We start from the raw sequence: 12,583 nt of genomic DNA, 5'->3' as shown, positions 1-12,583 counted from the left end.
TCTTTTCTAAAGATTGTCCTAAGGGGGAGGGGTCCTGTCTAGTGCTGTGAATAACAGCTGCGAAGTTCAGGTCGGAGTTGAATGACTCAGCTTTGGGTTGATCCTCCCCCTCCGTCCACAGCTCACAAACAAACAAACTGTGAACTTCAAAGAAGATTCTTACCAGCTGAGATTCCTCACTGCTTTTTTCTTGTCTGAAAAAAGAGTTATCTTCTTGATATTGAGTAGATAACGAACCTGAATTCTGGGGGCAGCTCTGTTAAGCTGCCGACGGCGACAGGCCACTCCCCGGAAGTCGAACACCATGCCTTTTCATCCACTACTGGATGGAAGTAAAAGTACTTCCAAACAAATTGCTGAGCTGAAGGAAACATGGTCTTTTCCAGGACTTCAACATACTGCTTGGAATTCATAGTTCCCTGCACAATTTATATCCGACCAATACCAGAAGCAGCGATACAGCCCCAGATCATCATGTGCAATGGATGCTCCACAGATAGATTTGGGCAGTACGGCTTAAATTCTTCAGCTGGAAATTTTCTGACATACTTATTGCACTGATTCCCAGTCAAGTAGAAATTGCTCTCATCACTGAAGATGACTTTGGCCCACTGTTCGTTGGCCACTTGGCTTACTTCTTGGCCCATGCACGTCGATGAGAGCACTGAGCATCTGTGATCAAAGGTTTACTTTGAACCCTGCAGCCTTTGAGTCCTGTGGCAAGCAGTCTGTGACGCACTTTTACATTTTTTTTTCTTTTCATGATGGCAGGCAAGAGCAGAGTTGAAATCTTCTCTGAAACAGCTGGAAAAGGTACGTGTGTGGGTCAGAGGGAGAGGGAGGAATTCAAACTTCATCCTCAAGTGTAGAGCCCTCCCCAAGTGTAGTTTGATTGCATGCAGAACCACGTTGCCTTTTCAAACACACACATACACACACATACACACACACACACACACCTGGATAAAAGTATATAAGCCCAGCTTCACTGATTACAAGTTTGAAAAGGCAACGTGGCTCTACCTGCAATCAAAGGCTCGGATCAGAAGGCAGCAGGGGAATGGGGGGGTATGGCAGAGGAGCTGCTTTCAAGCCATTGGAAAATATATCCAATCCAACTTATGTGTTTGTGTCTGTTTGAGATTGAGTGAGTGAGAGTGGGATCCAACTTCTCTGTGTGCGTGTGTCTGTTTGAGAGAGGGGAGGGAGGGAGAGATGGAGGGAGGAGGGGTGGGAGAAGAAAAAGAATGAAGGAAAACTTTTTTGCAAAGGAGAAAAACAAATGCTGTCACTTTAAATCGGAACTGAGCATGCCTGGTTGTGGAATTCTGGGAAATGAAGTCCACAAGTCAAAAAAAAATTGAAACCGTTCTGTCAGTGCCTCACCAGCCATAAACCTCACTGCACATCACTGCACTACAGGGCACCTAGGGAAAAACAATGTTCAACCAAACTTGGACTCAAAGCACAACCTAAAGAGTTGCCCCTGCATGGCCCCATGGGAGTCTGACATCCAATCAGAATACATTCCTTACACAGGAACAGAAAACAGAGGTGGGGCTGAACAGAGTGTATAAAGCAGTGGTGGATTCCAGATCCCGTTGCAATCAGTACGGTTGCAATGGTGCCTGGCATCCACCACATGAACAAGCGCAGCACATGCCCACATGCACACAGCATGCATCCTCACCTCTTTTTTTAATTAAAGTTTTTTATTTTTTATTTTTAAAACAAATACAACACATAAAATCTTCCTTTCTTATATACTGTAGAAAGTGTATCAGTTGGTTAAAAAAACTTCCGTGCATCTCTTCCACAGTCATTAAGCATAATTTATATTAACTCAAGTATTTTAACTCAGATATTTATACATATTACCATTATCATACCTCCATTTTCATTTCACCATATTTGTTTAAATGTCCTTCATCATAAAATATACCAAGGTTTAATACATAACCACATTACATTTACTGGCATTACATTTATTATTTTTAAAATCCTCCAATGACACTAAAACTTTATGTCCTATTCCCTATCCCTCCTTTATTTGACTATATCTTGCATCATATCATTTCCCTCCCTAGTAATCAAGTCTTAACTAAATCTAACTTAATTCTTTATTACTATTATTATTATACAATTGTATCACAGCGGCCAGTTGTTTCGCCGGATTTGGCATTGGTTACTAGTCGGGCCCCACCCAGGGGCCTAGGACATCGTAACATATTTTCGTAATATGCGTGCAGATCCAAGCAGTGCGGCTTTTTGCATTTGACTGATGGTGATTTTGTCAATTTTTAACTGTTTTAAATGTAATTCCAGTGCTTTTGGAATAGCACCCAGTATGCCGTTTACCACTGGAATGGTATTTTGCGATTTTTTCATGTTCCTTCTCGGCAACCCTGCTATCACCTGGTATTGTGATGTCTATGATTGTGACCTTATTTTTCTCAACCAGTGTGATTTCTGGTGTATTATGCGCCAGTATTTTGTCTGTTTGTATGCGAAAATCCCACAAGATCTTGACCATCTGATTTTCGGTGACTTCTTCAGGCTTATGTTCCCACCAGTTTGTTGCTGTTTTAATATTATAATTTTTGCACAAATTCCAATGGATCATTTGTGCTACTGAATTGTTCTTTACTTCGATTAATAGATGTTCTTGACTTTCTTTTAAATAATCAGCCAGTGCATGTTTTTCTTCTTCAACTATTTGCTTCACTTGTAATAATCCTCTGCCACCTGATTTTCGGGACAGGTATAGTCTATCAGTATCACCACATGGATGTAAACTGTAGTGCATTGTCATTAGTTTCCTGGTTTTTCGGTCCAAAATGTCCAAATCAGCTTGTGTACAGTTAACTATACCAGCTGTGTATCTTATAACTGGTATTGCCCAGGTATTTATGGCCTTGATTGTATTTCCACCATTCAATTTAAATTTCAAAATTTTCCTAACTCTGTTGGCGTACTCTCCCCTGACAATAGTTTTTACTTCTCCATGCTTGATGTTATCCAACTGCAGAATGCCTAAATACTTGTAGGCTTCATTTTCGTTGCATTTAATTAGTTGGCCATTGGGCATTTCAATTCCCTCACGTGTAGTGATTTTGCAACTTTTAATGGATACAGTGGCGAATTTTTCCATGCCAAACTGCATTGAAATATCAGTGCTGAATACTCGGACTGTGTTTGTCAGTGATTGGATTTCTATTTCTCACTTTCCATAGAGTTTCAAATCATCCATATATAATAAATGCGAAATTTTTTCAGCTTCTTTGGCTGTTTGGTAGCCTAATTTCATTTTTTTTTAAATTACTGATAGTGGGATCATCACGATAATGAAGAGAAGTGGTGAAAGTGAATCACCCTGGAAAATTCCTTGCTGGATATTTCCATGCCAAACTGCATTGAAATATCGGTGCTGAATACTCGGACTGTGTTTGTCAGTGATTAGATTTCTATTTCTCACTTTCCATAGAGTTTCAAATCATCCATATATAATAAATGAGAATTTTTTTCAGCGTCTTTGGCTGTTTGGTAGCCTAATTTCATTTTTTTTTTAATTACTGATAGTGGGATCATCACGATAATGAAGAGAAGAGGTGAAAGTGAATCACCCTGGAAAATTCCTTGCTGGATATTAACCATTCCGTAGTTCCCATTCCCTACTGCCAACTCAGTTCTCCACTGTTTCATTGCCTTTCAGTAAAGGATGTAATATTTTTGCTAATGCCAGTTGTTTCGAAGCATTTTATGATCCAACTATGTGGCAATGAGTCGAATGCCTTTTTGTAATCAATCCAGACCATATTCAAGTTCGTTTGTCAGCCTCCACTTTGCTGCTGCTTCGGCTGCCATTGAAACGGAGAGGGGGGGCATGGTATTTGGTAGGGGACTCATTGTTGTGCTGGAGGAAGATTCTAGATTTTGAACTGTCTACCTTACTGTGCATGTGGAGGAGGAGTGTTTCCCGCCAAGGCCAATGGACCAGCATTCCATCCTGGTGCTGCCTTTCGAAGTTATCTCACACCTGACATTTGGGAGAATTATGATTGGACTGTGCATGGGATGCCAAGGGGAGGGGAATGAATTATACAATATATTATTCGCTTTCACGCCTAAATATTCAGACTTAGCTTAGCTTCACTTCTATTCATTTATAATTAGTAAAAGTACACTTGATTTCTACCAATGGAGTCCTGTGGTTTTCTTTCCTGATTTTTGAATGAAGAAGGGCTGACAATTTAAGCTAAGTCTCACCTCCACCCTACCCAGAGCTACAACCTACCGAGCGGGGTGTCCTCACAAGAAGAAAAAGAATGTCTTTGCATGTGAGTGATCAAGAGGAAACTGAAGGGGTGGCAACAGAACCATCTTTAACTGAAAGTCTGGCTGGACTGAGTGTGGAAGAACCTGCTGTTCCTCCCCGATGGACTTTGGGTGTGGGACAAAAAAAGGAGTCGGAGGAGTTGGATGCGGGAGTCACGAGAAGGAGAGCAAAAAAAAATCAGCGGAATGGTGTGACACTGGGGAAGAGGATTACAAATTGTCCCATGCTATGAAACTCCTCGAGGAAGCTTGGTCCGAACGCAAAAGCCATGGAAAAGCAGTGGAAAGGGAGCAAGAGTTTGAGCAACGGTACTCCATGCACAGGTTAAGGGAGGGTGAAGAGGCCAAGGGGGGTTGGGAGCAAGGAAACCCAGAACCAACCTCCCCCCCCCAGCTAGGGCCGCTCAAAGAGTAGGGGGGGCAGGCGACGCCGGATGGCAAAAATCCCTCCCTTAACAGTAAAATATGATGGTGATCCCAGGAGTTTAGGGTTGTTTATCATACAGGCCTGGAACTATATGGAGATTTATGGTCCGGATTTAGAAACTGATGATATGAAAGTGAGAATGGTTTTACTGGCATTGGAGAAAAAAGCGGCTGAATGGATGGTGGGCTTACACCAATGCAATTCCCCTTTCCTGAGGAATTTTAATGACTTTATGACTGCAATGAAGAGGCGTTTGATGACCCGCTGATTGAGAAACGCGGGAGGGTGAAATTTATGGCCCTGAAGCAGGGAAATAGACCGGTGACTGATTATATTCAGGAGTTTCAACAGTTGTCAGCCTATATGAGTGGATGGTCAGAAGACACTTTGTTGGATCAGTTCACTGGGGGATTGAATGAAAAAATTTACCAGCAGTGCGTTAACAGACACCTTCCTCGCCGGGTGACTGTTTGGTATGAACACGCAGCAGACGTTGAGCTAGATTTGATCAGACTTCAATGCATGAAAGAGGGAGAAGCGGAGAAGTCACCCCCCCATTGGATCAAAAAGCCCCCCTCCGCGCCAGAAGTGAAGGGAAAGGCAAAGCCAAGCCTTTCACGTGCTTCCGCTGCGGGAAGGAAGGCCATCGCGCCATGAATTGCCGCGTTAAAATGGCTCAGACCTCTCCACCCCCTCCCAGAAGAGAGGGGAGGGCAAGTAAGGCCCTGAGCAAGAAGAGAGAGGCTGCATGCGCCGCTGAAAATATCCCTCAGCATTTCCAGCCGGAGGAGGAGGGAGACATCAGCTCCAGCTCATCTGATGAATCTGATGACGACCGCTCGCATCGTTTGGTGAGTTCGAACAAAGGCCCCATGGTTATCCCTATTGAACTAAGGGTGCCACCTGCTGGCAAGACTGAAAAGCTTTTAGCTCTCCTGGATTCAGGCTGTTCTCACTGTATGATAAGTCTGGCAATGGTGGAAAAATTGGGGTTGAAATTAAGGACTTTGAAAACCCCTATTGTTTTTTGCCAAATTGATGGTTCTATTGCAGGAGGGAGCCCTGCTCATTTTTCTACTGAGCCCTTAGAAATGAAGATGGAGACCCATCAAGAATTAATCACTTTTATTGTGGCACCCGGAATGGACCGGCCCCTTATTTTAGGGCTCCCCTGGCTTCGTAAATGGAACCCTTGCATTAACTGGAGGAGGGGGTGGTTATGCATTCGCACTAGCGCACCCCCTGAAAGGGAGGATGAGGCCCCAGACCCTGCTGATTCTAACCCCACTTTGGCAGCCAGGGGGCAGGAGAGAATCGAAGGGGAGGAAAAAATTCCAAGAGAATATTGGGACCTGAGAGGAGTATTTAGTGAAAAATCTTCTGATAAGCTCCCTCCCCCACCACAGACCCACTGATTCCACCATTGATATTTTGCCTGGAGTAAAGCTTCCCAAGCCCCAAATATATTCGATGTCCCCTCGGGAGATGGAGGAAATGAGAAGATTCATTGATAAAAATTTGAAAAAGGGTTTTATAGAACCGGCTAGACCCAAGGTGGCGGCCCCTGTACTGTTCAGGGAGAAAAAAGATGTCTCTCTTCGTCTTTGTGTGAATTTTAAGAACCTTAACGGAATCTGCACACAAAACCTCTACCCGCTACCCCTAATGAAGGACATGCTGGCCCAATTGGGGAAGGGCCGCATTTTCACTAAACTGGATTTGCGGGAGGCATACTATAGAGTCCGCATTAAAGAGGGAGATGAGTGGAAAATGGCTTTCAACTGCCCCCTTGGCTGTTTCCAGTTTCGTGTGATGCCATTTGGCCTGCAGGGGGTACCTGTGGTTTTTATGCAATTAATTAATGAGGTGTTACATGACCATCTTTACAAAGGCATTATCGTATATTTAGACGATATCCTTATTTACACGCAAACATGTGAAGAACATGTGAAGAACATGTAAAGCTGGTTCGTACTGTGCTGAAGAAGATTCGGGCCGCGGAGCTTTACGCCAAGCTGTCCAAGTGTAAATGCCATCAAGAGAAGGTTGACTACCTTGGCTATCATATCTCCCACGCAGGGGTAGAGATGGACCCCGCTAAAGTTAAAGCAGTCACTGAGTGGGAGGCCCCTCGTACGCGCAGGCAGTTGCAGAAATTTTTGGGGTTTGCCAATTTCTATCGCCAGTTCATCTCTTCTTTTGCTAAAATTGCTCTTCCCATAACTAACCTGTTGAAGTCCAAAGGTGGGCCGAAGCCCAAGCCTAGCAAGCCGTTGGATTGGACCATGGAATGTCAGGCTGCCTTTGAAAAGTTAAAACGACTTTTTGCCGAGGAACTGGTCCTCAAGCACTCGGACATGGACGCACCATTTGTGGTTCAAGCTGATGCCAGCGACGTGGTGGTGGGGGCCGTGTTGCTTCAGGCCAATGATCAAGGTAACTTGCAACCCTGCGCATACACCTCTCACAAACTAACTGAAACGGAGAGATGTTGGGCTATCTAGGAGAAGGAGGCGTTTGCTGTTCGTTGGGCTTTGGCCACATGGCGCCATTTTCTAGACGGCACTAAGCACCCGTTCGAGGTGTGGACTGACCATAAGAATTTAGAAGCTTTGAGGACTCCCCGGAAACTTTCTCCTAAGCAGATGCGCTGGGCTCAGCATTTCAATCATTTTAATTTCACCCTGAAATACATTCCGGGTGGGAAGAACTTCATGGCTGATGCTTTATTCAGGCTTCCTCAGTACAACTGTTCTAAGCTCAGCGTGGTCCAGCCGGTCATTCCCACATCCAGCCTCGCTGCTCCAGTGGTTACTAGACATCAGGCACGTTCTAAAGTGGAGATGTCCCAGGATTTTCTTTCCAATCTCAAGAACGCCCTCGCTCATGATGAATGGTTCCAGCAGCATGTGCCTGAATGCACCATGGATGACTTGCCATGGATTGGAGCGAAACTTTATGTTCTTGCATCTCTTTGCCTAGTAGTTCTCCAATGGGCTCATGATTCCCGGATGGCGGGCCATTTTGGTTTCGTGAAGACGCTGCATCTCGTGAAAAGGCAGTTTTGGTGGCCTTCTTTGAAAAAGGACATTGAACTGTATGTCGCCAGTTGTCCCGTTTGTGCTGCTACTAAACGCCCGCCAGGGAAACCGCAGGATTTACTCCAGACTGTAGCTTGCCCTGTCGCCCCATGGAAGGAGATCTCTATGGATTTCATTGTCGAACTTCCTGAGAGCCAGGGGCACACCATTATTTGGGTAGTTACCGACTTGTTCTCCAAGCAAGTCCACTTCATCCCTTGTACCAAGATTCCATCTGCTAAGACTCTCGCTAAAATGTTCATCTCTCACATTTACTGCTTACATGGGGTGCCTGACCGCATCATTTCGGATAGGGGTGTGCAGTTCACCTCCGTGTTCTGGAGGGAGTTTCTTAAGTGGACTAGCTCTACCCAGGCCTTAAGCTCCGCCCACCACCCTCAGACTAATGGGGCTTGTGAGAGGACTAATTCTGTTCTGGAGCAGTATTTACGTTGTTTCATCAACTACCAGCAAGATGACTGGGTGGACTTGTTGCCACATGCGGAGGTGGCTTATAATAATTCTGTGTATAGCAGCACTGGTTTCACCCCTTTCTGGGTGGTGTCTGTACAGGATTTTGTGCCTATTCCTGAGGTTCCTCGTGAGCAGCTGCAAATCTCGTCTCTCTCTGAGTGGAGTGATCGCCTTCGGCATGTTTGGCCTTTAGCACTTCAAACTTTGGAAGGCTGCGCATCGCACACATAAGAAACAGGCGGATAAAAAATGGACTAAGCCATCTGATTACAAAGTGGGTGATCAGGTTTATCTGTCCACCAAGTTTCTTCAGACTCCCCAAAAGCCCAAGAAGTTGGGGCCTAAGTATGTTGGCCCTTTTTCTGTTATCAAGGTCATCAATCCTGTTTCCGTTCGGCTGCAGCTGCCTAAACACCTCAACCGGGTCTATCCTGTTTTTCATGTGAACCTCATAAGGCCTGTTCACTTTTCATCTTTATGTCCGCCTGTTGCTCCACTGCCCGCCCCGCTGTTGATTGATGGTGAACAACATTTCGAAGTTAACGAAATTTTGGACTCCCGCAGGTGGCAGAATCGTGTTCAGTACCAAGTGGCTTGGAAGCATTTCCCCCCTTCTCATACCGAATGGGTGGACAAGTCCCATGTCCGAGCCCCTAAATTGCTCTGCCAATTCTATCATGCTTATCCTGACAAGCCCTAGTTTGGCGAATATCCTGACATTTTCTCTCTCTCCCTCCCCTTTTTCCCTTTACGTTTCTTGTTGTTCGTCTGTTTGTTTGTGCTTTGTCATTTTCCAGGTCTAACTGCCTTTTTCTGGAGGGGGGCGCGGATGTCAGCCTCCGCTTTGCTGCTGCTTCAGCTGCCATTGAAATGGGGAGGGGGGGCATGGTATTTGGGAGGGGACTCATTGTTGTGCTGGAGGAAGATTCTAGATTTTGAACTGTCCACCTTACTGCGCATGTGGAGGAGGAGTGTTTCCCGCCAAGCCCAACGGACCAGCATTCCATCCTGGTGATGCCTTTTGAAGTTATCTCACACCTGACATTTGGGAGAATTATGATTGGACTGTGCACGGGATGCCAAGGGGAGGGGAATGAAATATACAATATATTCTTTGCTTTTGCGCCTAAATATTCAGACTTAGCTTAGCTTAGCTTCTATTCATTTATAATTAGTAAAAGTACACTTGATTTCTACCAATGGAGTCCTGTGGTTTTCTTTCCTGATTTTTGAATGAAGAAGGGCTGACATCGTTTTTCTGTTTTTACAATTTTCTAATATCATTTTATCAATTAGGAGCTGATCTTTTGGGTTCCACCACAAAACTGCATTCGACTAAACCGCGTTCGACGAAACCACGTAGCTGACGTCATCAACAGGGCGACAACAGTGCAGAGACAGAAGCAAGCTGTAAACGCTAAACCTAAAATTAACCCCTAAACCTAAACCTAACCCCCCTAAACCTAATCCTAAACCTAACCCTAAACCTAACCCTTAACCTAACCCTAAACCTAACCCTTAACCTAACCCTTAACCTAATCCTAATCCTAATCCTAATCCTAATCCTAATCCTAATCCTAATCCTAATCCTAATCCTAACCCTAAACCTAACCCTAACCCTAACCCTAAACCTAAACCTTACCTAAGTTGAATCGGCTTGCTTTCAAAGCGCTATTTAAAGCGCCCTTCTTTCTCCGCGCTTGCTGTTGTCGCCCTGTTGATGACGTCAGCGACGCAGTTTAATCGGGCATGGCTTAGTCGAGCACGGTTTTGTCGTGCCACGGATCTTTTGTGCCCCTGCTCCTTCTTTTGTTGCCTTTTTGCTCTACTGGCAAGATGTCATTTGTTTCCAAATAATCCATAATATTATCTGTATTAATGACTGTGAGTAATTTGAAGGTTGTTGGCAAACATGTTATTGGTCTGTAGTTTTCAGGTATTGTTCCTTTAGTTGCATCCTTCTGAATCAAGTATGTTTTTCCAGTTGTCAATCATTCATCAATTTGACCATTTTCATTCAGTTGCCTGGCCAATATTGCATGTAAACTGGTAAGATATTTGAGCCAGAAACCTATTATTATTATTATTATTATTATTATTATTATTATTATTATTATTATTATTATTATTAACCTTTATATATAATCCAAAAGGATTTCTAATCTTCCTTTCATAGGTGCCATTCAATATTCATATCCAGTTATTACTTATCATAACACTACACATTGTATACATTAGTAATATTATCAATTATTTATTTAATTACATCTACTATCACTAAATTTTGCTAAGTTTTGCTAGTTGTAAATTATACTCTTCCATCTATCAACCTGTATCTTTCCAGTAACAAAACAGTGTCATATCTTCTGCCATTTGTGGCATCAATCCTCTAAACATCTCCTTAATCAGCTTTGTAGGGACTCCTCTTAGCAACTCTTTGCTTATAAGATCTCTCATGTAATTTTGATGCCCTTCTTCTGTTTCCTTAATCTGATTGTCAGTGGTGTTATCAAAACTATTCTAATAAGATTTCTCTCTTTAAGACCATAAATTCTTTTATTTTTTCCTCTTCTGTATCTTCCCATCTGGGGTAAGTCTCCCCTCCATTTAATTCCTCTTTCTTACTGACAAACACTGCTACTCTAGCTTAGAAGGTTTTAGCAGAATTAAGCATCACAATAACATTTCACCTTTCTCTGGTTAAGAATCTACTTCAAAGGGACATCTGTGTGTTTTTCTTGACTCTCTATAAACAAGCTATGAGTCCTTGAAGTGCCAAGCCAGGATAATCAGTGAAAAAAGTATTTCATTTCCAATAAACAAACATCTAGCTTCTGAGTAACAGCGTTACAAAATTACAATGTTACCATTTCTTTGTTTCTTTTAGTAATTTTTTTGTACTTCAAGTTTAAAAAAAAAGGTCCAATTTTTAAATGAGTTAGAAAAACACCCACAGTAATGAAAGAGGTGAGTTTTAGTGCATAGATTATGGAGAGTAGACAAAAAAAAAAATAGAAGCAGGAAATGTAATCTGTTCGTTTTAAAAAGCTTGCATACATTCCATCTGTAAAAATAGCATTTAAAAAGTATGATAACCCACTGTTCAAAATCAGTCCAAATTTAATTCTGACGCTTATTTCTTCTGTTCTCCAGTTTAAATTAATTTTAAGTTTTTTATAGGCAGTCATTTTTAAAAGAGTAAAAATTCCTCACCAGCTGAAAACACTTTCTCTTTCCATATCCTTCCGTTTTGGAGCCGCCCCGACCTCATCAGCCATTTGGCTGGATTTTTTGTCACCGGCTTGAAGAGTTTCTCTTGGATCAATCAGAGACTTTGCGATGTCCCTGTGATCAGCAAGATGTATTCTTCCTGTTCATTGTCTCTACGGGTCGGTTTAGGGCCATTTGGACCACCCAGAGACAAAAGTGTCGACTGCGATCTCAAAGCATTGAGATCGCACGTCATGTCATCGCAACTTTGGTGCTACCCCACATCCTTACCTCTTTTGACGCCTCTGAGAGGCTCCGCGACGCTCCAGCTGCTTGGTGGAGTGTTGCGCAGGGGCTGTGTGCTCTGTGCACATAGGCGCTGAAGAGCTCAAATACAGGAGCTCAGGCGGGCAGGTGGGCCCTCTGGAACACTGTACCGGAATGGTACCCAGTGCTCCGGGCAGGCACCAGTACTCCCGTCCACCACTGGTATAAAGCCAGGAACTTTCAGCATCTCGCTCTCTTCATTCAACATCTTGAAGCATGTGATCACCTTTTCTGTTCAGGACCTCAAGCCATATGGTTCTGTCCACCATTGAACCATCTTTCCATGCAGCCTCCATGTTTCCAGTGTCTTTTTCCCTACTTGGAGCTGAACCCAGAAGGACATTTCTTCCAACACTGCAATCATCACTCTGTGAAGCCATCTTTAGTGGATGTTCACTAATGATTGACTTAAGCAACAGTGTTTACAGTGAAATAAGAACATAATGAAGAGCCTTGCTTGTTTAACATCTCTGAATATTACAATATGAAGCATCATGAATTTCCAGTTCTACTACAAGGGTCCTTAGTGTTCTCTCTTGGTTATTTTCTTGCAGACATTTCATTACCCAAGGTAACATTATCCCTGCTAGTCTCACACTGTTGTCTAGCACTAGCATTGATGATGTTACCTAGTTTGGTAATGAAACATCTGAAAGAAAACCAACAAGCTGAAAGAGAGCAACGAGGATCTTTCATTTCAACCCTGAGCTACAAATATTATTCTTTACTG

This window comes from Thamnophis sirtalis, unplaced genomic scaffold (assembly GCF_051295495.1).
Source record: "Thamnophis sirtalis isolate CommonGarterSnake01/CBP01778 unplaced genomic scaffold, rThaSir2_p1.2 scaffold_4, whole genome shotgun sequence".
Classification (NCBI taxonomy): Eukaryota; Metazoa; Chordata; class Lepidosauria; order Squamata; family Natricidae; genus Thamnophis; species Thamnophis sirtalis.
This window is presented reverse-complemented; position numbering follows the sequence as displayed.